The sequence below is a fragment of the Bufo gargarizans genome, chromosome 2 (assembly GCF_014858855.1).
Source record: "Bufo gargarizans isolate SCDJY-AF-19 chromosome 2, ASM1485885v1, whole genome shotgun sequence".
Classification (NCBI taxonomy): Eukaryota; Metazoa; Chordata; class Amphibia; order Anura; family Bufonidae; genus Bufo; species Bufo gargarizans.
The window spans coordinates 64256512-64280164 of record NC_058081.1 but is presented as its reverse complement, the minus strand read 5'-3'; the positions used below and the strand labels follow the sequence as shown (position 1 = coordinate 64280164).

The 23653-nt window shown below is 46.4% G+C and overlaps 1 protein-coding gene across 2 annotated transcripts in view; it reads right to left on the bottom strand.

Annotated features, from left to right (window-relative positions):
* The window catches only part of BRD4 (bromodomain containing 4), a 73848-nt gene extending 72099 nt beyond the window's left edge, over positions 1-1749 (bottom strand). For both annotated transcript variants that reach the window (XM_044279058.1, XM_044279061.1), the window contains exon 1: positions 454-1749. The gene's annotated coding sequence lies outside the window, so the exon portion shown is untranslated. The remainder of the gene's footprint in view (positions 1-453) is intronic.
* Between the last annotated feature and the right edge of the window lie 21904 nt (positions 1750-23653).

Genomic DNA, 23653 nt, shown 5'->3' with positions numbered 1-23653 from the left:
CTGCCATCACTGCCTCCTATGCACGCAGGTTACGTAACGTCCGGGGTATTTTACGCCATTCCTGCGCAGACGGACGGAAACCTCGTAACCCGCCCATCCCTGAAAGCCGGCCCCCCGCCTCACGCCTAGAAGGCACTCCAGCCCGCAGTGTGGTAAACAGCACAGCTCCCGCCAACGGGCGGCTCGTGTGCAGCCGGCGGTGCCCGCCTGACCCCAGGGTGAGTCACGGCGCCCGGGCACAGGGGGCCAGCACACCGCTCCAGCCGCTACGCAAACTACGTATCCACGGGACTTTCCCAGCTCTACGCCAGGACCGCAGGCTCCACACCAGCGAGAACCGGCCAGCACCCCACGTCACCTCCTCCCAAGCCACCAAACTGCCCTGATTATGCAATGCGGGCCCCGGCGTATCCCGCAACCGTGAATAGCTCAGGCTCTCGGCCCTGCGCTCACCTTCAGGGCCTCTCCGGGAGGCGGGGAGACGTAGCGACAGTGCCAAGGACCAGGTCGTTAACACGGACAACCACAAAAAACGGGACAACGGAGCGATCACCGACAGGGATTAATGGAGACGCACCGAGAGCGCACTCCCACTGCTCCTTCCTCACACAGCGCCGCCGCTACGCTCCGTGACGTCATACGCATACACCCACGTCGTGGTGGACCCGCCTCATCTACCAAGCTCCGCTACTGCGCATGCGCGGGCCTTCCGGAGGGATTGACGCTGTCGTCCCCGCCTCCTTCCTGGGAGCAGTCCGCACACCAGGGGGCTGTGTGACCATTGTCCGAAAGCAGGCCCGTCTTTGTTTCCAGTAGCAACCAGTCCCATCGCAGCTGTCATTCTTTTAAGGGCAGGGTAACGGATTAAAGTCGTGCTGTGATTGGTTGCTATGGGCAACAAGACAGTTTTCCTGAGGGTGGGTTCACACATGGCAATTGGCACTGTTGGGTTTTTAGTAGTTTTTTTCTGTAGGCACAGCTGTTGGTGTGTGTGTGTTTAGTTTTTTAGCTAAAAATAGCAATTCCAGATGTTTCACCTTTCGATACCTGGCGCTGTAGGGCATGTTTAAGAGATGTCATATCGCAATTTTGTTTCCTGATCCGCTGCTCCATGGCGGTGCTGTGCCGCCCCCACCCGCCTTTTTTGACGCTCTTTATGCCAATCAATAGCATTGGTACAGGGAGGAGGAGACAGGCAGTCTTTGGGGTAAGTGAAGTGATGAAAAAATGGCGAATTGGGCATTTTGATTATTTTTTTTCCGTTTTACCATTCGCCTTATGGGATGAATATTTTTAAATTTTAATAGTTCAGGCATTTTATGGATATGACGATGTTCATGATCCGTTTTTTGTGCATGAGCCCTAAAGCTCCATTTGTGGTTATCCTATGGAGGCCTGCAGGAACCGCGGTTTTGATATGCTGGATCTCTTCATATCAACTCCCCCCCAATCGCTGCATAAGAGAGCCGGTTCTAACCCACAAGCGCGCGCTTCTGGTTATTCAGCATTTAGATGCCACGGTCATGTTTAGCATCTAAAGGGTTATATGCCTGTGAATGGCAGTATTGCAGGTCGCAGACATTTGCCCCAGGTCTCTACTGTTTGGAACAGCGGAGACCCGCCGGTTACGGTGCGGCTGGTGCCATCTGCGCTCTTCAGCCATATTTAAAACAGTTCATTCCATCGAAAATGTACAGCACTGTGACTCAAGGGGTTAAAGCAGGGCATGCAAAAAAAAAAAAACACTGGATGTCTATGGAACAAAAAAGACCTAAAAATGGCTAAAATATCTGGACTCAGATGGTGTTCATTGCCTTAAAAAAAACTTTGTAAAAAACATGGTTATAAGGGAAAATAATAGCATTCTGAATACAGAATGCATAGTAAAATAGGGCTGGAGGGGTTAAAAAAAAATATATATAACTCACCTTAATCCACTTGATCGTGCAGCCCGGCTTCTCTTCTGTCTTCTTCTTTGCTGTGCACAGGAAAAGGACCTTTGATGACGTCACTGCGCTCATCACATGGTCCGTCACATGATCCATCACCATGGTCAAAGATCATTAATGAGCGCAGTGACGTCATCAAAGGTCCTATTCCTCAAAGAAGAAGACAGAAGAGAAGCCGGGCCACGCGATAAAGTGGATTAAGGTGAGTTAAATTATTATTTTTTAACCCCTCCAGCCCTATTGTACTATGCATTCTGTATTCAGAATGCTATTACAGTCCTGATCAAAAATTTAAGACCACATGAAAAATGGCAAAAAATCATATTTAGCATGGCTGGATCTTAACAAGGTTCCAAGTAGAGCTTCAACATGCAACAAGAAGAAATGGGAGTGAGACAAAACATTTTTTGAGCATTCAATTTAATGAAAACAATGAAAAAACTGAAACATGTTGTTTTTCAGCTGATCAAAAGTTTAGGACCACACCTCCCAAAAAAAAACTAAACCCCCCCAAAAACTGAAATCCAACTTCCAAACATGAACTCAGCAATGAGTAGCTCCGCCGTTATTGTTTATCACTTCAAAAATTCCTTTCGGCAGGCTTGATGCAAGCGTTTCTATGAGGTGAGTGGGAACATTTCTCCAAGTGGTGAAGATGGCCGCACGAAGGCCATCTACTGTTTGGAACTGTTGTCCATGTTTGTAAACCTCCCTTGCCATCCATCCCCAAAGGTTCTCAATTGGATTTAGATCAGGGGAACACGCAGGATGGGCCAAAAGAGTGATGTTATTCTCCTGGAAGAAGCCCCTTGTCCTGCGGGTATTGTGTACTGTAGCGTTGTCCTGTTGAAAAACCCAGTCGTTACCACACAGACAAGGGCCCTCAGTCATGAGAAATGCTCTCTGCAACATCTGGACATAGCCAGCGGCCGTTTGATGTCCCTGCACTTCCTGAAGCCCCATTGTTCCACTGAAGGAAAAAGCACCCCAGACCATTATGGCGCCCCCTCCACTGTGGCGCGTAGAGAACATCTCAGGTGGGATCTGCTTGTCATGCCAGTAACGTTGGAAACCATCAAGGTTACATTTTTTCTCATCAGAGAATAAAACTTTCTTCCACCTTTGAATGTCCCATGTTTGGTGCTCTCTTGCAAAGTCCAAACGAGCAGTTCTGTAACGTTCAAGGAGACGAGGTCTTTGAAGACGTTTTTTGTTTTTGAAGCCCTTCAGTCTCAGATGCCGTCTGATGGTTATGGGGCTGCAGTCAGCACCAGTAAGGGCATTCATTTGGGTCGAGGATCGTCCAGTGTCTTGAATGGTGACACTGGTAAGTATTGTCTTCTCTTCCGCACAGTGCTCACTCCCCTCTGCACAGGATCCACTGCCACCAATGACTGCATATATACACTGCCTGTCCAAAAAGAAAGTCGCCTCCTGGATTTAACTAAGCAAATAGTTATGACCCTCCTATTGGATAATTACTGCAGGGGCGATTATCTTTCAGCTGGCAACAAGTTATTTAACCCCAACTGGTGCAATGAGTTGCTTCTCATTTCTTAAACAACCATGTGCAAAGACACATCTCGTGGTCGTGGAAAAGATGATAGTCTGTCTGAGAAGGGTCAAATCATTGGCATGCATCAAGCAGAGAAAACATCTAAGGTGATTGCAGAAACGACTAAAATTGGGTTAAGAACTGTCCAACGCATTATTAAAAACTGGAAGGATAGTGGGGACCCATCGTATTCGAGGAAGAAATGTGGAGGGTAAAAAATCCTGAATGATCGTGATAGGCGATCACTTAAACGTTAAATCGAAGAAAAACAACAGTAGAGCTCAGGGCTATGTTTAATAGTGAAAGTAAGAGCATTTCCACACAATGTGAAGGGAACTCAAGGGATTGGGACTGAACAGCTGTGTAGCTATAAGAAAACCACTAATCAGTGAGGCAAACTAGAAAAAAAGGCTTCAATTTGCTAGGGAGCATAAAGATTGGACTCTGGAGCAATAGAAGAAGGTCATGTAGTCTGATGAGTCCAGATTTACCCTGTTCCAGAGTGATGGGCGCATCAGGGTAAGAAGAGAGGCAGATGAAGTGATGCACCCATCATGCCTAGTGCCTACTGTACCAGCCTGTGTGGGCACTGCTATGATCTGGGGTTGCTGCAGTTGGTCAGGTCTAGGTTCAGCAACAGTATGTGCTCCAAGAATGAGGTCAGCGACTACCTGAACATACTGAATGACCAGGTTATTCCATCAATGGATTTTTTTCTTCCCTGATGGCACGGGCATATTCCAAGATGACAATGCCAGGATTCATCCGGCTCAAATTGTGAAAGAGTGGTTCAGGGAGCATGAGACATCATTTTCACACATGGATTGGCCACCACAGAGTCCAGACCTTAACCCCATTGAGAATCTTTGGGATGTGCTGGAGAAGGCTTTGCGCAGCAGTCAGACGCTACCATCATCAATGCAAGATATTGGTGAAAAATGAATGCAACACTGGATGGATATAAATCTTGTGACATTGCAGAAGCTTATCGAAACAATGCCACAGCGAATGCGTGCCGTAATCAAAGCTAAAGGCGGTCCAACGAAATATTAGAGTGTGTGACCTTTTTATTTATTTTTTGGTGGCGACTTTTTTGTTTTGGACCGGCAGTGTATAAGCCACAGAACAGTCCTAGGGGAATGCACGATTCCGATAGCGTTGAGCGAACTTGTGTTTTAAAGGGATTCTGTCACCAGTTTTTGACCCCCACATTCAAAAATATGGTTATGTGCATGGAGCCCTTGTGATTCCTAATGTGGTCTTATAAGCTAAATCTGTAGGCTCATTTAGTGTAAAAAACGTTTTATCTAACCTGTCATTCATCAGATTAAGGTGCCCAGGAGGACGCTCGTGTCTCCAAGATGCCGCCCGCCGCCGCCGTTCGTGCCCAGCTCCTCCTTTGCTGTCATCAGCGAAGTGCCCAGCTCCTCCTTTGCTGTCATCAGCGCCGCCTTAGAATCCTTTTCAACGCCTCCGGCTCTCCCTCACTCCCCCCTCCTTCTTTTCTAACATCCCGCGCGTGCGCACAGGCCTGTGCCTGATGCGCCTGTGCGGACTTCTCCGTTCAGCTTCATTGAGCGAAGTGCGCATGCGCAGGCACTTCGCTCAACCTCCCGATGACCTGAGCCTTTAAGTTCATCATCCAAATTTCGGGTTCGGATTATCAAAGAATCCTGCTATGGATTCCAAATTCCGTTATGGTCCGTGGTAGCGGAATCCATTACGGGATTCTTCGATAACTCGAACTTTGGACGCCGAATTTAAAATTAATGTTCGCTCAACACTACTCTGGACCAATGATAAATAGTGAGTCGCAGTGCAGGCTCCAATAGATAGGACTATTAGGTCTATCAATCAAGTGTACGAAACGCTAGGGTGTAGCTGTAGCGGTGCTTGAAGCCCTATAGCCTATCCCTTGGTGCTCCGACTGCCTGATTTTCATAAAGATAAAAATCCTGATATCTCCACAAAGTTGCAACCTACAAAGGTAAATAAATACTATGGTCAACCCTACTAAGAAATATGCATTGTTTAAGAGGGGTGATTGTGCTGACAACAACTCTTTAAAGGAGTCTGTCAGAAGATTTCTGGCTACCAAATGACTCCTAGTACTTGGCCGGGCACTTTGAAACAAGGGAACACATACCTTTATCATTGTTTTATTGCAGAGAGAAATACAGTTTATCTGATATGCAAATAGATTGGCAAGAGACTTGAGGGAAACCCCAGTCCCAGCAAGTGCTCCAGGTCTTGTTTGTAAACCCTGCCCAGCTTCTTTGACTTTGCCCTGCACACGACCGTAGGTGTCCCGTTGCCGTATTGCAGGAGGCCTAACAGTCCTATACTTTTTTACAGACTGGTATGCACACATGCGCCATTCGTTCTTGGTCCAGGACATGCAGACTACATCTATAAGGCCATTGCCCACAACAAGAAGAGTACTGTGCATGTGCAAGATTTATGTTCGGTGCCAATGACATGGGAAAGGCTGGGGCTGTCAATCAGAGTTAGGCTGAGTTCACACGGGCGAGATTTCCGCGCGGGTGCAATGCAGTAGGTGAACGCATTGCACCTGCACTGAATCCTGACCCATTCATTTCAATGGGGCTGTGCACATGAGCATTATTTTTCATGCATCACTTCTGCAATGCTTTAAAATCGCAGCATGTTCTATATTCTGCGTTTTTCACGCAGCCCTGGCTCCATAGAAGTGAATGGGGCTGCGTTAATAACGCATTGCATCTGCAAGCAAGTGCGGATGCAATGCGTTTTTCACTGATGGTTGCTAGGAGATGTTGTTTGTAAACCTTCAGTTTTTTTATCACGCGCGTGAAAAAAGCATCAAAACGCATTGCACCCGCGCGGAAAAAACTGAACAACTAAACGCAATTGCAGCCAAAACTGACTGAACTTGCTTGCAAAATGGTGCGAGTTTAACTGAACGCACCCTGAACGCATCCGGACCAAATCTGTCACGCTCGTGTGAACTCAGCCTAAGGCCTCATGCACACTGCCGTGTTTCACGGCCGTATGCGGGCCGTGGAACCGCGGCCTGGATCCCTCCTGAGAGCAGGAGCGCACGGCGTCACTGGTTGCTATGACGCCGTGCGCTCCCTGCTGCCGCCGCAATACAGTGATACACTGGTATGATCTATACCAGTGTATTACTGTACTGTGCCGGCAGCAGGGGGCGCACGGCGTCATAGCAACCAGTGACGCCGTGCGCTCCTGCTCTCAGGAGGGATCCAGGCCGCGGTTCCACGGCCCGCATACGGCCGTGAAACACGGCAGTGTGCATGAGGCCTAAAGGAAAAAAAAGCTAGACAGGGTTTGGGATCATCCATATGGTTGTAAAGATGCAGGTCGTGCCCAAGACCACAGAGCTGGACTTCACCTATAGCAGTCACCTTTCTCAAGTCTTAATGGTGGATCTTAGTACTCAGATACCCCAAGGACTTACAGTAGGGATACACTGCCTAACAACTGGACAGTCCCAAAAACATAGGAAGCATGTATCAGTACCAGTAGAAAACAAGAAACTATAACAAACGCACCAGTTGGATGACAGGAACCGGATGCTGAGGGTTACAGAAGAAGGAGATGATCCAGCAATGGAGAGGATGGCATGCAGTTAGATAGCAGATGAATGACAAGAACTGAAATGGAGCAAAATTCACCCTATCAGAATTCAAGTCGGCAAATCTGCTTGGACAGTACAGTGTCACAGCAAGAATCAAATCCCTAACACAGCAAGAAAGTTCTTGGAACTACAGATCCCAGAAAAAAAACAGAACAAAGTACTGTACAAAATATCTGGAAGGGAATGCACCGAGCAAAAGCTAGACCTGAAAACCAAAATGGAGTAAGGCCTGCATACATAAAGGCTCAACAATTAGCAACTCCTTCCTAATTAACCAGACAAAGCTTGACGATAACCAAGCCCAGATTCAAATGTTACCCAAACAAAATTAGTAACGAGGTAAACAGAAAGAGATACCCCTTGGTTGTAAACAAATCTGCAATTTTTTTCTGCTATAAAACTGAGATAAACAGCCCAAAAGTACAGGTGAAATAAATGAACTTTGCACAATATTCAAATTTTTTCAGTAATGTAACTTAAAAGGTGACAATAACATATGAGATAGACTCATTACATGCATAGCGAGATATTTCAAGCCTTTATTTGTTATAATTTGGATGATTATGGCTTACAGTTTATGAAACCCCAAAGTCACAATCTCAGGTACCTTTGCTCGGGGGGTACGGATTAATTAGCTGACTGCAGTGTGACACTTTGAGCCAAGAATATTGAACCTTTTCACAAAATTCTAATTTTAAGCTGCATTAATGCAATTCTTTTTAATCTGCGTTACTGAAATAAATGGACTTTTGCACGATATTCTAAGTTTTCGATTTTCATCTGTATATATTCATATATATATATATATATACTCACCTAAAGAATTATTAGGAACACCATACTAATACGGTGTTGGACCCCCTTTTGCCTTCAGATCTGCCTTAATTCTACGTGGCATTGATTCAATAAGGTGCTGATAGCATTCTTTGGAAATGTTGGCCCATATTGATAGGATAGCATCTTGCAGTTGATGGAGATTTGAGGGATGCACATCCAGGGCACGAAGCTCCCGTTCCACCACATCCCAAAGATGCTCTATTGGGTTGAGATCTGGTGACTGTGGGGGCCATTTTAGTACAGTGAACTCATTGTCATGTTCAAGAAACCAATTTGAAATGATTCGAGCTTTGTGACATGATGCATTATCCTGCTGGAAGTAGCCATCAGAGGATGGGTACATGGTGGTCATGAAGGGATGGACATGGTCAGAAACAATGCTCAGGTAGCCTGTGGCATTTAAGCGATGGCCAATTGGCACTAAGGGGCCTAAAGTGTGCCCAGAAAACATCCCCCACACCATTACACCACCACCACCAGCCTGCACAGTGGTAACAAGGCATGATGGATACATGTTCTCATTCTGTTTACGCCAAATTCGGACTCTACCATTTTAATGCCTCAACAGAAATCGAGACTCATCAGACCAGGCAACATTTTTCCAGTCTTCAACAGTCCAATTTTGGTGAGCTCGTGCAAATTGTAGCCTCTTTTTCCTATTTGTAGTGGGGATGAGTGGTACCCGGTGGGGTCTTCTGCTGTTGTAGCCCACCTTTCTTTCCCATTCTGACATTCAGTTTGGAGTTTAGGAGATTGTCTTGACCAGGACCACAACCCTACATGCATTGAAGCAACTGCCATGTGATTGGTTGACTAGATAATCGCATTAATGAGAAATAGAACAGGTGTTCCTAATAATTCTTTAGGTGAGTGTATATATATATATATATGTTAAGTTTCTAAGTACCCTATCACTTGGTAGGCCTAAAACTTCTGACAGATTCCTTTAAAGTGTACCTAAAATTTCAAAATAAGCTCATAAGTGTACATGAGGAATAACACTATATCTGGCCGAAATGGAGCGTGATTCCCACAAGGGACAAGCTTGTGTGAGAGAGCCCTAACACTAGGATGAAATAAAAGGAATGATTTAGACTTGGCAGCAGTGTCTCTGTGTGTGTGTGTGCCTCTCCCTCTGTCTCTGCAGCTGCTTCCTCCTCCTTCCCTCCATAGACTCATATGGGCAACAGCTGTAACTCGTTTCCCTGTGTAAGGATTTCATTAGTGAACTGAGTGAGTAAAGCCTCATTCACACGTCAATGTTTCACGGACGTGTGCTGTCCGTGTTCTCCACGGACAGCACATGTCCCTATTCATTGCACACGAACGTAGGTGTCCTGTTGCCATATTGCGGATCCGCAATACATGGGCACCATTCCGTGTGCATTGCACATCACTGATGTGGATCCAGTGACTTAAATGGGTCCGGAGATGCGGAACGGAACACTACAGAAGCACTACGGAGTTCCGTTTTGTACTTCCATCCCGCAAAAAGATAGAGCAAGTCAGCAAGTCCCATCTTTTTGCAGAACGGACGGATACCGACCCATTCAGGTTGAATGAGTCTGGATCCGTCCCGGTGGCCGCACGGAGGTTGCCCGTGCATTGTGGACCGCAAATTGCGGTCCCCAATGCACTGAACGAATATGTTCATGTGCAGGAGGCCTTAATGTGTGTATTCACACATCAGTGTTTTAGCAGGGTCCGTGGGTCAGTTTTTTTAGTACAGGTGCATGCTCTATTATGTTCGTGTTCACGAATCTATCACGCCCATTATAGTCTATGGGTCCTGTGAAAACCACGGATGCCGTCCCTGTTGCATCCGTGTTTCACTGATCATTAAGAAGAGATTCTTTGAAAATAATTTTTCAGCTGTGCAGTGTCAGAGAAACACGGACAGCAAAAAACGGACACACGGACCAAACACGGATCATTCACAGATGCATCACTGACCACATGCTCACTGATTTGAGCACGGACGTGTGAATGAGGCTTAGAGTATTTTCACACTTCCGGCAGAGTGATCCGGAGTGCAGTTCCGTCACCGGCAAAACGTATGCCAACTGATGGCATTTGTAAGACTGATCAGGATCCTGATCAGTCAGAAAAATGCATTGAAATGCCGAATCCATCTTTCCGGTGTCATCTGGAAAAACGGATCCGGCACTAATAGATTCCTATGGAGAAAGAAATGCCAGCATTCAGGGCCAGATTTATCATTAGCTCAGGTCAGAATAATGGAGTGAAAAAGTCCCAAACGCTAAAACTGCGCACAAATTAGCGTCTTTTTTCTGCTCTGCACTATGCTCGCCAGTTTTCTGAAAGTGGGCGTGTTTTATTATGTAAATGAATCTCTAGACAGATTTACTATTGGGACTATTTAAAAAGTCGCAATTTCACTCCAGTGAGGACCATGCTTATCTTATGAGACTTTTTAATAGAACATGTGACTTTTTCATAAAAATTTGCAACTTTTTCGTAAAGCTGTGCGACTTTTGTAAAGCTGCTTACTGACGGATAAACTGCTACCGACAAACCACATTTATTACAGTCTTAAAGGGCCGATCATAAATCTGACTTGGCTAAAACTGACTTTAGCCATATGTTAAAGTGGAGTGAGCTGTCAGAGTCATGATAAATCTGGCCCTCAGTGTTTTTGGCCGGAGATAAAACCGTAGCATGCTGCGGTATTATCTCCGTCCTGAACAATGAAAAAGACTAAGCTGATGCATCCTGAATGGATTGCTCTCCATTCAGAATGCTTGGGGATAAGGCCTAGTTCACACGAACGTATGGCTTTTATAGTTTTTTGCGGTCCGTTTTTCACGGATCCGTTGTTCCATTTTTGAGTTCCGTTGTGTTTCCGTTCCGTTTTTCCATATGGCATATACAGTAATTACATAGAAAAAATTGGGCTGGGCATAACATTTTCAATAGGTAGTTCTGCAAAAACGGAACGGATACAGAAGACATACGGATGCATTTCCTTATGTGTTCCGTTTTTTTTGCGGACCCATTGACTTGAATGGAGCCACGGAACGTGATTTGCGGGCAATGATAGGACATGTTCTATCTTTCAACGGAACGGAAATACGGAAACGGAATGCATACGGAATACATTCCGTTTTTAATGCGGAACCATTGAAATGAATACAAAGAAACGGCCCGTACACTCGCAAAAAAAAACGGTCGTGTTAACTAGGCCTAAAACTGATCAGTTCTTTTCCAGTATAGAGCCCCTAGAACGGAACTCAATGCCGGAAAAAAAAAAAGGCAAGTGTGAAAGTACCCTTAATTAGTGCAAAAGGCAGGAGGAGAGATGTCTGATATGTGGAGAAAGAGGCATTTACTGTAAAAATATGTATTAAAAAGGTATTTATCACTACTTGGGGGGGGTGAAATGATAGATTGGGTCACTTCACACGGCTGATTTTCTAAATACATGTGTAAAAAATCTGTGCTGAATCCAGGCAGATATTTACAGCAGATTTGGAGCCGATTTTGAGGCAGAAACGCTCCAAAATCAGCAGCAAAAAAAATTCTTTGTGAACTGTCCCTAATACTTGAAGGGTCAAAACTGCTGACAGACACCTTTTAAAATGCAATTAGTGTCTACCATGAAAAATGCTGCTTGATATTTGTTTTGAATTCCATACAAAGAAGTGTAATGTACATTAAAGGGGGTTTCTAGTCCATGTTTAGAGATGTGTTACATTGCAGGTGGCCCTACTGACCCCATCAACCACTAGACCAGAGGTCCCAAGTCTCCCATTCTTAGGCGACATTCACACAACTGTATTTTGGTTTGCGTCCAATCCGCATCCCATTTATTTCTATGGGGCCACAAAAAATGTGGACAGCACGCCGATGTCGTCAACGTGCTGTCTGCAACCTCAAATTATAGAACATGTCCGATTTTGCGAACACGAACAGGAATTTTTACAGTGGGGCTGTGAAAAGTGGAGGAACGCACACGGAACGCATCCATATTTTGCGTCTCCGCGGTTTGCAAACAACAAAACGGATACAGTTGTGTGAATAAAGCCTAAGGCTGACGGGGGCGGGGGGGAATAATGCCAAATATAACTAAAACACAAGGCGCAATTTTCTGATTTACCGCTAGGGAAGACTTTTATGTTTTTGTTGGAGACCCTCCAGAATATCTTTATTCTTCTTGGATAAAGCTGTATGAACTCTCCGGGACGCCCCCTGACCTACAGCTCCTACGCCACAGTTCTTCCTGTAAGAGGTTATAAAACATTATCTTCCCAGATATATGATCGCTGGTTCTCTGGCTCGTATTCCAGTTTCACGGAAAAGATAAAACCTACCCCCTTCCCCGGGAGCGTCTGATTCCTTCGGAGCACATGGAGCATTTTCTTTCAAGAAAACAATTTCTTTAGGCCTCTCGCACACGACCGTATGGCTTTTTCAGTATTTTGCGGTACGTTTTTTAACGGATCGATTGTCCCTATATTTGTTTCCGTTCCATATTTCCGCAAAAAATTCTCCGTATGGTTTCTATATGCGATCCATTGTTTGCAGATCACAGAGAAACATGACATTTTTTATGTAATGTACAGTAATGTGTTTTAACAGTATACACATGGGCAAAGTTGGCATGGATCCGCAAAAAACGGATGACATAAGGATGTGTTCCGTATGCATTCTGTATTTTTTGCGGACCCGTTGACTTGAATGGAGCGACGGAACGTTATTTGCGGACAATAATAGGACAAGTTCTACCTCTTAGCGGAACGGATATACGGAATGTACACGGAGGATTGTGGAACATCTAAAATCCCATGGATTGAAAGATGAAAAACAGCATGGGTTTACCTCAGGGAGATCATGTCAAAGTAATCTTATAGATTTTTTTGACTGGGTGACTAAAATAATAGATGGCGGAGGTGCAGTAGACATCGCCTATCTAGACTTTAGTAAGGCTTTTGATACTGTCCCACATAGAAGGCGTATCAATAAATTGCAGTCTTTGTGCTTGGACTCCCATATTGTTGAATAGATTAGGCAGTGGCTGAGGGACAGACAACAGAGGGTTGTAGTCAATGGAGTATATTCAGATCATGGGCTTGTTACCAGTGGGCTACCTCAGGGATCTGTTCTGGGACCCATATTGTTTAATATCTTTATCAGCGAAATTGCAGAAGGCCTCGATGGTAAGGTGTGTCTTTTTGCTGATGACACAAAGATTTGTAACAGGGTTGACGTTCCTGGAGGAAAACACCAAATGGAAAAGGACTTAGGAAAACTAGAGGAATGGTCAGAAAGCAAATATTGTGTGGTCCATTCACACGTCCGTTCCCGAAAAAAATAGAACATGTCCTATTGTCCGCAATTGCGGACAAGATTAGGCATTTTCTATTAAGTGCCGGCGATGTGCGGTCCGCAAAATTCGGAACGCATATCGCCAATGTCCGTTTGAATGGACGCAAAACACACACGGACGTGTGAATGGACCCATAATCTGAGACATTTTGATGCCACTTTTGTGGAGTAAAAGACTAGTTACACCTCCTCCTAACTAGGGCTGCAGTAAACGATTATTTTAGTAATCGAGTATTCTATTGATTATTTTTTACGATTAATTAAGTAATCTAATAAGAAAAAATGAATTAATAGACTGTTTTCCTTTATAAAAACTCATCAGACCCCCTACCATCAGTCCCCAACACACTTTGTTCCCCCTGTGCGATCAGCCCAAGTGCATCAGTTCCCTCCAGTGCCATCAGCTCCGTACCCCCCAGTGCCATCAGCTCCACTATCCCCCAGTGCCATCAGCTCCCCTCCCCTGTGCCATCAGCTCCACTATCCCCCAGTGCCATCAGCTCCCCTCCCCTGTGCCATCAGCTCCGTTCCCCTAGTGCCATCAGCTGTCTCCCTGGTGCCATCAGCTGCCCCCCTAGTGCAATTAGGTGCCCCCTCAGTGCCATCAGCTTCTCCCCAGTACCACCAGCTGTCCCTCAGTGCCATCAGCTGCCCCCTAGAACCATCAGCTTCCCGCCAGTGCCATCAAAACCCCCCCCAGTGCCATCAGATAGCCCCCCCGTGCCATCAGATAGCCCCCCAGTGCCATCAGCTCCCCTCCGCCGTGCCATCAGATCCGTCCCCCTAGTTCCATCAGCTGCCCCCTAGTGCCATTAGCTGCCTCCCTAGTGCCATTAGGTGCCCCCTCATTACCATAAGCTGCTCCCCAGTGCCATCAGCTGTCCCTCGGTGACATTAGCTGCCCCCCCCCACTGCCATCAGCTTGCCCCCCTAGTGCCATCAGCTTGCCCCCCTAGTGCTATCAGCTTGCCCCCCAGTGCCACCAGATTGCCCCCCAGTGCCAACAGCTGCCTCCCAGTGCCACCAGCTTGCCCCCCAGTGCCACCAGCTTGCCCCCCAGTGCCACCAGCTGCCCCCTCAGTGCCATCAGCTGCCCCCTCAGTGCCATTAGCTTCCCCCCCAGTGCCATCAGCTTGCCTTCCAGTACCACTAGTTTGCCCCCCAGTGCCACCATCTTACCCCCCAGTGCCATCAGCTGCCACCGCAGTGCCACCAGCTTCCCTCCCAGTGCCACTAGCTTGCTCCCCAGTGCCACCAGCTTGCCCCCCCATTGCCACCAGCTTGCCCCCCAGTGCAACCAACTGCCCCCCAGTGCCACTAGCTTGCCCCCCGTGCCACCAGCTGCCCCCAGTGCCACCATCTTGCCCCCCCGTGCCACCAACTGCCCCCCAGTGCCACCATCTCCCCCTCCTAGCCATGTCCCCAGCGACAGTACTTACCTTTCCTGTAGGGGCGCCGCTCCACAGCTCCTTCATAATCTTCTCTGCGCGCTGCACTGATGTCATACAGCGTCGGTTCATAGTGGGCGCTTACGTGCAATATGACCTTCACTCCCGCTCTGTGGTCACATGACACAAATGAATCCTCGATGGAAAAAATTAGCATTGAGGATTTTTTTGTGTTGAATTACTCGATTCAATATATGATCGTGGGGGTCTGTACTGCCATCGATCAGCTGTTTAAAAAGGCCATGGTACTCTGGTGAGTGCTGCGGCCTCCTCACAGCTTGCCAAGCACAGCGCCATACATTGGATAGTGGCCGTGATTGGTATTGCAGCCCAGGCCCATTCACTTGAATGCGACTGAGCTGCACATAGGTCATGTGACCGATGAATGTGACATCACTGGCCTAGAAAGAGACCACAGCTCTAACTGGAGCCTCTCCAAACAGCTCATTGACGGGGGTTTCCAGAACCAGACCCAACCGATAACATATTTATGACCTATGCTGAGTATGGGTCATCGATATCAAAATGCTGGACAAGTCCTTTAAAGGGGTATTCCCATAACAGACAATGGGGGCATATCGCTAGGATATTGTCTGATGGGTGCGGGATAGAGCGCTGGCTCTGCTATTTCCGTCGGCCCCATAGAAATTAATAGGAGCGGTGGCCTTGCAAGCGCAGTGCGCCCCCATTCACTTGTATGAGGCGACCGATCGGAGGTGACTGGACCCCAGGAAACCCGGGGTCCTCCAGCCACCACTCTCCCCTTTCCGTTCTCGGCGTAGGAGCGGGTCACAGAGGTGGTACCCGCACCTATCAGACAATGGTAGCATATACTAGCGATATACCCCCACTGTCTGTGATGGGAATACCCCTTTAAAGGGAAGCACAAAACTGGTAACAATCGCACAGAAAAACATAGGGGGGAAAAGATTGCCTAAAAAATAAAAATGACTCACATCGCCTGTCCTCTCATTATGACCTGACACAGGTCCCCGCTGGTCTCTATTCCTTGTCCTGGTCAAGACATTTTTTGCAGGGACGCATTGAGGCGGCGTGAAATGCTGTAAAGGAAGGCAATTCCTCCTAGGAGGCCGTTATCACATGGCTACTACAGTCATGTGAAAAAATTAGGACACCCTTTGAAAGCATGTGGTTTTTTGTAACATTTTTAATAAAAGGTTATTTCATCTCCGTTTCAACAATACAGAGAGATTAAAGTAATCCAACTAAACAAAGAAAACTGAAGAAAAGTCTTTTCAAGATCTTCTGTAAATGTCATTCTACAAAAATGCCTATTCTAACTGAGGAAAAAGATAGGACACCCTTGCCCCTAATAGCGAGTGTTACCTCCTTTGGCTGAAATAACTGCAGTGAGACGGTTCTTGTAGCCATCTACCAGTCTTCGACATCGGTCTGAGGAAATTTTACCCCACTCCTCAATGCAGAACTTTTTCAGCTGTGAGATGTTTGAGGGGTTTCTTGCACGTACAGCCCTTTTCAAGTCACCCCACAGCATCTCAATGGGATTCAAATCTGGACTTTGACTTGGCCATTCCAGGACTCTCCATTTCTTCTTTTTCAGCCAATCTTTGGTTGATTTACTAGTATGTTTTGGGTCATTGTCATGTTGCATGGTCCAGTTCCGCTTCAGCTTTAATTTTCTAACTGATGGTCTCACATGTTCTTCAAGCACCTTCTGATACACAGTAGAATTCATCGTGGATTCTATGATGGTGAGCTGACCAGGTCCTGCTGCAGCAAAGCAGCCCCAAACCATGACACTTCCACCTCCATGCTTCACAGTTGGTATGAGGTTCTTTTCTTGGAATGCTGTGTTTGGTTTACGCCAAACATGTCCTCTGCTGTTGTGTCCAAATAATTCAATTTTGGACTCATCTGTCCAAAGAACATTATTCCAGAAGTCCTGGTCTTTGTCAACTTTATCTCTGGCAAATGTCAGTCTGGCCTCGATGTTTCTCTTGGAAAGCAAAGGTTTCCTCCTTGCACACCTCCCATGCAAGTTAAACTTGTACAGTCTCTTTCTGATTGTAGAGGCATGTACTTCTACATCAACAGTAGCCAGAGCCTGCTGTAGTTCTCGAGATGACACTTTAGGGTTTTTGGAGACCGCTTTTAGCATCTTGCGGTCTGCTCTTGGGGTGAACTTGCTGGGGCGACCAGTCCTGGGCATGTTGGCAGTTGTTTTGAAAGCCCTCCACTTGTAGACTATCTTCCGGACAGTGGAATGGCTGATTTCAAAATCTTTTGACATCTTTTTAAATCCCTTCCCAGACTCATAGGCTGCTACAATCTTTTTTCTGAAGTCCTCTGACAGCTCTTTTGCTCTCACCATGGTGCTCACTCTCACTTCAACAGTCAGGAGCACACCAAACTAAATGTCTGAGGTTTAAATAGGGCAAGCCTCATTCAACATGCAGAGTAACGATCTACTAATTATGTGCACCTGGTGTGATATACCTGTGTGAGATCTGAGCCAATTTAAGAGGGAATACATGTGAGGGTGTCCTATCTTTTTCCTCAGTTAGAATAGGCATTTTTGTAGAATGACATTTACAGAAGATCTTGAAAAGACTTTTCTTCAGTTTTCTTTGTTTAGTCGGATTACTTTAATCTCTCTGTATTGTTGAAACGGAGATGAAATAACCTTTTATTAAAAATGTTACAAAAAAACCACATGCTTTCAAAGGGTGTCCTAATTTTTTCACATGATTGTATATGCTAACCCTGCGGCAATGTACTGTAGATATGATCAAACAATATAAGAAGACAGCCATGTGAGACAAGACAGGCACACGGAGCATGGGAAGCTTGGGGTGGAGGTAGGTCACCGTGGCAGAGCAGTTACTGAAGAGCAAGCCATGGTGCTTTTTTTAATTTTTTGCCACAGTTTTCTTCAATTGCAGCACAAACGCAAAATGTTGCCACAATTTCAGAAAACCACGATAAAAAGTGCAGTCGTAAGGTGCAAACTGCAGCTGGGTCTGAAGAGGAGTCAATGCCCTGGTCCATGCATCAGCCCCTTTGAGCACTAGAGCAGTTGGAGGATAATACCCCGGGCAAATGTGACAGGCTGCAAGAGGAGACCCTGAGATAAGGCACTTACAGGCCTATAACTATGGCCCCTGAAGCAGAGAGGAGTCTCTTGGGACTAGTGGACTCTTAGGCCCCTTTTCACGCGGCGAGTATTGCACCCGCACTGAATCCGGACCTATTCATTACTATGGGGCTGTGCACATGAGCGGTGATTTTCACGCATCACTTGTGCGTTGCGTGAAAATCGCAGCATGCTCTATATTGTGCGTTTTACACGCAACGCAGGCCCCATAGAAGTGAATGGGGCTGCGGGAAAATTGCAAGCATCCACAAGCAAGTGCGGATGCGGTGTGATTTTCACGCGCGGTTGCTAGGAGACGATCGGGATGGGGACCTGATAATTATTATTTTCCCTTATAACCATGTAATAGCATTCTGAATACAGAATGTATAGTACAATAGGGCTGGAGGGGTTAAAAAAATAAAAAATTATTTAACTCGCCTTAATCCACTTGCTCGCGCAGGACCTGGGTAAAGGACCTGTGGTGACGTCACTGCGCTCACCATGGTGATGGATCATGTGATGAGCGCAGTGACGTCACCACAGGTCCTATTCCTCACAGATGAAGACAGAAGGAGATGCCGGCTGCGCAAACGAGTGGACTAAGATGAGTTAAATTATTATTATTTTTTTTTATCCCCTCCAGCCCTATTGTACTATGCATTCTGTATTCAGAATGCTATTATTTTCCCTTATAACCATGTTATAAGGGGAAATAATACAATCTACACAACCTTGAACCCAAACCTGAACTTCTGTGAAGAAGTTCGGGTCTGGGTACCACAGTCAGTTTTTTATCACGCGCGTGCAAAACACATTGCACCCGCGCGATAAAAACTGAACAACGGAACGCAATCGCAGTCAAAACTAACTCCAATGGCGTACCTACTCGCGCAGATTTGCTGCAATGCACCCGGGACGCATCCGGACAAAAAACATGACACCCGTGTGAAAGAGGCCAATATGCTTATTTTAAGGAGTTTTCTGAGATGTTCATATTGAGGACCTCTCCTTTGGCTAGGTCCTCATTATCTGATCGGGGTCCCGACCTACTGATCAACTGTTTGAGAAGGCAGCAATGCTCACAGTAGCACCGCGGCCTTCTCCAGCTTTTCCTAGGCTAGTGACGACACGTTCATTGGTCACATGACCTAGGCGCAGCTCAGCCCAGTGCCTTCTCAAACAGCTGATCGGCTGGAGGTCCCAGTTGTCAGACCCTCACCGATCAGACACTGATGACCTAACCTGAGGATAAGTCATCAGTATTAAAATCTCAGAAAACACTTTTAACCTCTGGACTACCACATGAGACTTCTAAGTGTTAGATGTTCTCATTGGGCGACTGTAACCAATAAGAGTACTGTACCTTAAAGAGACAAATAATGCAGCAGCACAGTCAGACGTAATAAACTGGGTGCAATTCCCCACAGAGGCCGTCCCCTCCTCCACGATATATACTTAACAAATGACGAGGCAGCACTTCCAGCTTTAGGTGACAGGGTGAAAACCCCAAAACTTTAATCCCAGCAACGTTTCGGCCTGCTCAATGAGGCCTTTATCAAGCTTGATAAAGGCCTCATTGAGCAGGCCGAAACGTTGCTGGGATTAAAGTTTTGGGGTCTTCACCCTGTCACCTAAAGCTGGAAGTGCTGCCTCGTCATTTGTTAAGTATATACACTCACCTAAAGAATTATTAGGAACACCATACTAATACGGTGTTGGACCCCCTTTTGCCTTCAGAACTGCCTTAATTCTACGTGGCATTGATTCAACAAGGTGCTGATAGCATTCTTTAGAAATGTTGGCCCATATTGATAGGATAGCATCTTGCAGTTGATGGAGATTTGAGGGATGCACATCCAGGGCACGAAGCTCCCGTTCCACCACATCCCAAAGATGCTCTATTGGGTTGAGATCTGGTGACTGTGGGGGCCATTTTAGTACAGTGAACTCATTGTCATGTTCAAGAAACCAATTTGAAATGATACGAGCTTTGTGACATGGTGCATTATCCTGCTGGAAGTAGCCATCAGAGGATGGGTACATGGTGGTCATGAAGGGATGGACATGGTCAGAAACAATGCTCAGGTAGCCCGTGGCATTTAAACGATGGCCACCATTTCAATGTCTCAACAGAAATCGAGACTCATCAGACCAGGCAACATTTTTCCAGTCTTCAACAGTCCAATTTTGGTGAGCTTGTGCAAATTGTAGCCTCTTTTTCCTATTTGCAGTGGAGATGAGTGGTACCCGGTGGGGTCTTCTGCTGTTGTAGCCCACCTTTCTTTCCCATTCTGACATTCAGTTTGGAGTTCAGGAGATTGTCTTGACCAGGACCACAACCCTACATGCATTGAAGCAACTGCCATGTGATTGGTTGACTAGATAATCGCATTAATGAGAAATAGAACAGGTGTTCCTAATAATTCTTTAGGTGAGTGTATATATATATATATATATATATATATATATATACATACAGTAAAGTTTTTGTTTGTTGCAAATGATATACATGCCTCTGCCTGCCCTATTTCCATTCTAGATCTACTGATGGGGCAGGTCTATCCCATTTTACTTCTCAAAGTATTTCTCCTGTAAATAAATGTCAGAGCGGGCATCTCCCACTATTTTCTGTATGTCAAGGCAGAGACCAGCAAGGACCTGGTAAGCACCAGAATGGCACAGCGGGGGTAACAATCCTGACTCGGCCCTTATAGGAAGTTAGGTGTGGGCTGGCCCCACCCCTATCCTTAAATCAGTCTAGACTGGAGTTCTGAGAGAGAAACTTGTTGCCTCATTTTCAGGCCCAGAAACCTTCAGATCTGTGCAATATCTACAGAAATAGAAGGAGAGAAAGAGGAGAACTTGGAATCTGCATATCCAAGCATACGGGTCAGCAAGGTAATCTGCTACTAAAGCTATTCAGACTTTGCTGCTCTTGGGGACACAGTTAAGACATCGTCCACTCCTGGACATATCCTGGCCAGACGTGGCTTCAAGTGGACACTTCAGCCATTATTGCCCAGGTACTATTGCTCAGCATAGATTCTACTGAAAGACTTTAGCAAGACATTAGCGCTTTACACCGCCTGCCTTGTACCCATCAAACACCTAACATCAAGGGCACCCCAACTACCATCAGGAAGGAGCCCCAGAATCAGGGTGTGCCCCGAGGGAAGAAATGTTGCCCCCTACTTTCACTGTACGGCCCTAGGGAGAAATGGTGTGAGGACAGCCGACGTGATTGACTGTGACGGCCAGAGCCACTATAATTCACTTGAATGAGGCTGAGCTGCGCCAGAGGTCCGGTTTTAGGCCAGACAGTCCGGCTTTCTGACCCCCTGTCCGGCGCAGGGGCTGGATGGACCCAAGGATGTTCTTTTTAACAGATCATGCTGCTGTCTGGGCGGAGTGGTACGTGGTTTAGTGGATCCGGGGGCGGGGTAGTAATGTCCGGCTTTTGAGGGTGGTCTGAGTGGCCATCCTACGCCTAGGCCATGAGACTGATGAACGTGATGTCACTGGCCTAGGAAGAGGCCTAAGCACTCATGGAATGTTGCGGCCTCTTCGTATAGCTAATCATAAAATGGTGGCCATGCAGATTTCCACAAATTTTTTGTGGGTTCTGAGAAGTTTTGTGTACTCCTGCATGTGGGGCCACCTCTCCAATTACAGCAGCCACAAGATGAGGGCACGGGGAACTAAGGTGGGCTCCACATCAATAAATATCTAAGATTGTAGATTCCTATTACACTATGGGGGAGATTTATCAAAACTGGTGTAAAGTAGTACTTGCTTAGTTGCCCATAGCAACCAGATTCCACCCTTCATTTTCCAAAGGAGCTATGAAAAATGAAAGGTGGAATCTGATTGGTTGCTATGGGCTGTGACCGAACGTGCATAGAGTAAGGTCACAGCACAGCGTGGCAGGCTGAACTAGAAAAGTGCAGATGTGAGGAGTGGCGGAGCAGGAGAGGTAAGTTAACCGTTAATTGTTTTTTAATGTCTGATCTGAGGTCTGCTTGGGGGTCATTCACATCGGACTCTGATCTGAGGTCTGCTTGGGAGGGGGTCATTCACATTGGGGATCTGATCTGAGGTCGCCTTAGGGGTCATATTCACATTGGGGCTCTGATCTGAGTTGTGTGTTGGGGGTCATATTCACATTGGGGGTCTGATCTGAGGTCTGCTTGGGGGGGCATTCACATTGGGGCTCTGATCTGAGGTGTGTTTGGGGGTCATATTCACATTGAAGGTCTGATCTGAGGTCTGCTTGGAGTCATTTGCATTGGGCTGTGATCTGAGGTCTGCTTGGGGGGGTCATATTCACATTGGGGCTCTGATCTGAGGTCTGCTTGGGGGGGTCATATTCACATTGGGGGTCTGATCTGAGGTCTGCTTGGGGGGGTCATATTCACATTGGGGCTCTGATCTGAGGTCTGCTTGGGGGGGTCATATTCACATTGGGGCTCTGATCTGAGGTCTGTTGGGGGGCATATTCACATTGGGGGTCTGATCTGAGGTCTGCTTGAGGGTCATTTACTTTGGGGGTCTGAATGGGAGGGTTCTTATTCACATTGGGGGTCTGATCTGAGGTCTGCTTGGGGGGGTCATATTCACATTGGGGCTCTGATCTGAGGTCTGCTTGGGGGGGTCATATTCACATTGGGGCTCTGATCTGAGGTCTGTTGGGGGGCATATTCACATTGGGGGTCTGATCTGAGGTCTGCTTGAGGGTCATTTACTTTGGGGGTCTGAATGGGAGGGTTCTTATTCACATTGGGGCTGTGATCTGAGGTCTGTTTGGGGGTCTTACGAACATTAGGGTTCTGAGCTGAGGTCTGATTAACACTGGGGGTCTGATTGGGGCTCTTTTAGCTTATTTTCCTCCTCTAAAACTTAGGTGCATTTTATAGGCCGGAAAATACGGTGTGTTGATGGTCTATCCTGAGAATAAGTCATCAATATTTAAAATGCGCACAACTCCTTTAATGGGAATGAGCAAATGAATTAATTCTCAAAAATAAAAAAAGGCTGATGCACAATGAGAGTATCAATCCATTCGCCATCATCAGAAATGCACTAAAAGCAAATCTATAAATGTAAAAAATTTGCTAAATCATTTCCACAGTCAGTGAAACCACAAAATGGAATGGGCGAAAATGTCTCTAACCTCTCTGCTTACACTTCCAATAAAATGTCAGTTTTTCTGCTCTGTCATAGGAGCAGAAACACGAAGGTAAGAGAGTGCTGGATCCGTAAATGGCGCCAGGCAGACCCATTATCATAGCGGGGTCCATCGGGCACCATCGCTGTATGTCAGGGATCCAGCAGTCCTGTTTTCGCTATGGTTCAGATGGAGGATTTGTCCGTGCTGCGGTGTCTGCCGTGGGTTTTCATGCAGACCCGCTCTAGCTCCATTGAATGGGGCTAAACTGCAAGCGGGACCCCACTGCGGCTTTATGAGTGGTCCGATTGGCAACCGTGCTAAAGAATGGACCTGCACATTTTTTGGCGCAGCCTCGAAAGCCATGCATCAAAAACCCTTGTCTCATAAAATGAGGCGCGGCCTGCATTAGGAGCTATGGAAGGCGGCTTTAGCTCAGATTTGGCCTGTTTTTGGCCCCGACACTGTCTGAACATACACTAATGCGCTATTTTTCCATCAAATATGGCGGAATATCCGATCACGCCTCAAAAGGACATAAGAACAGATGCTTACATGTGTAGCATGCCTATCTATTATTATTATTATTATTTAAG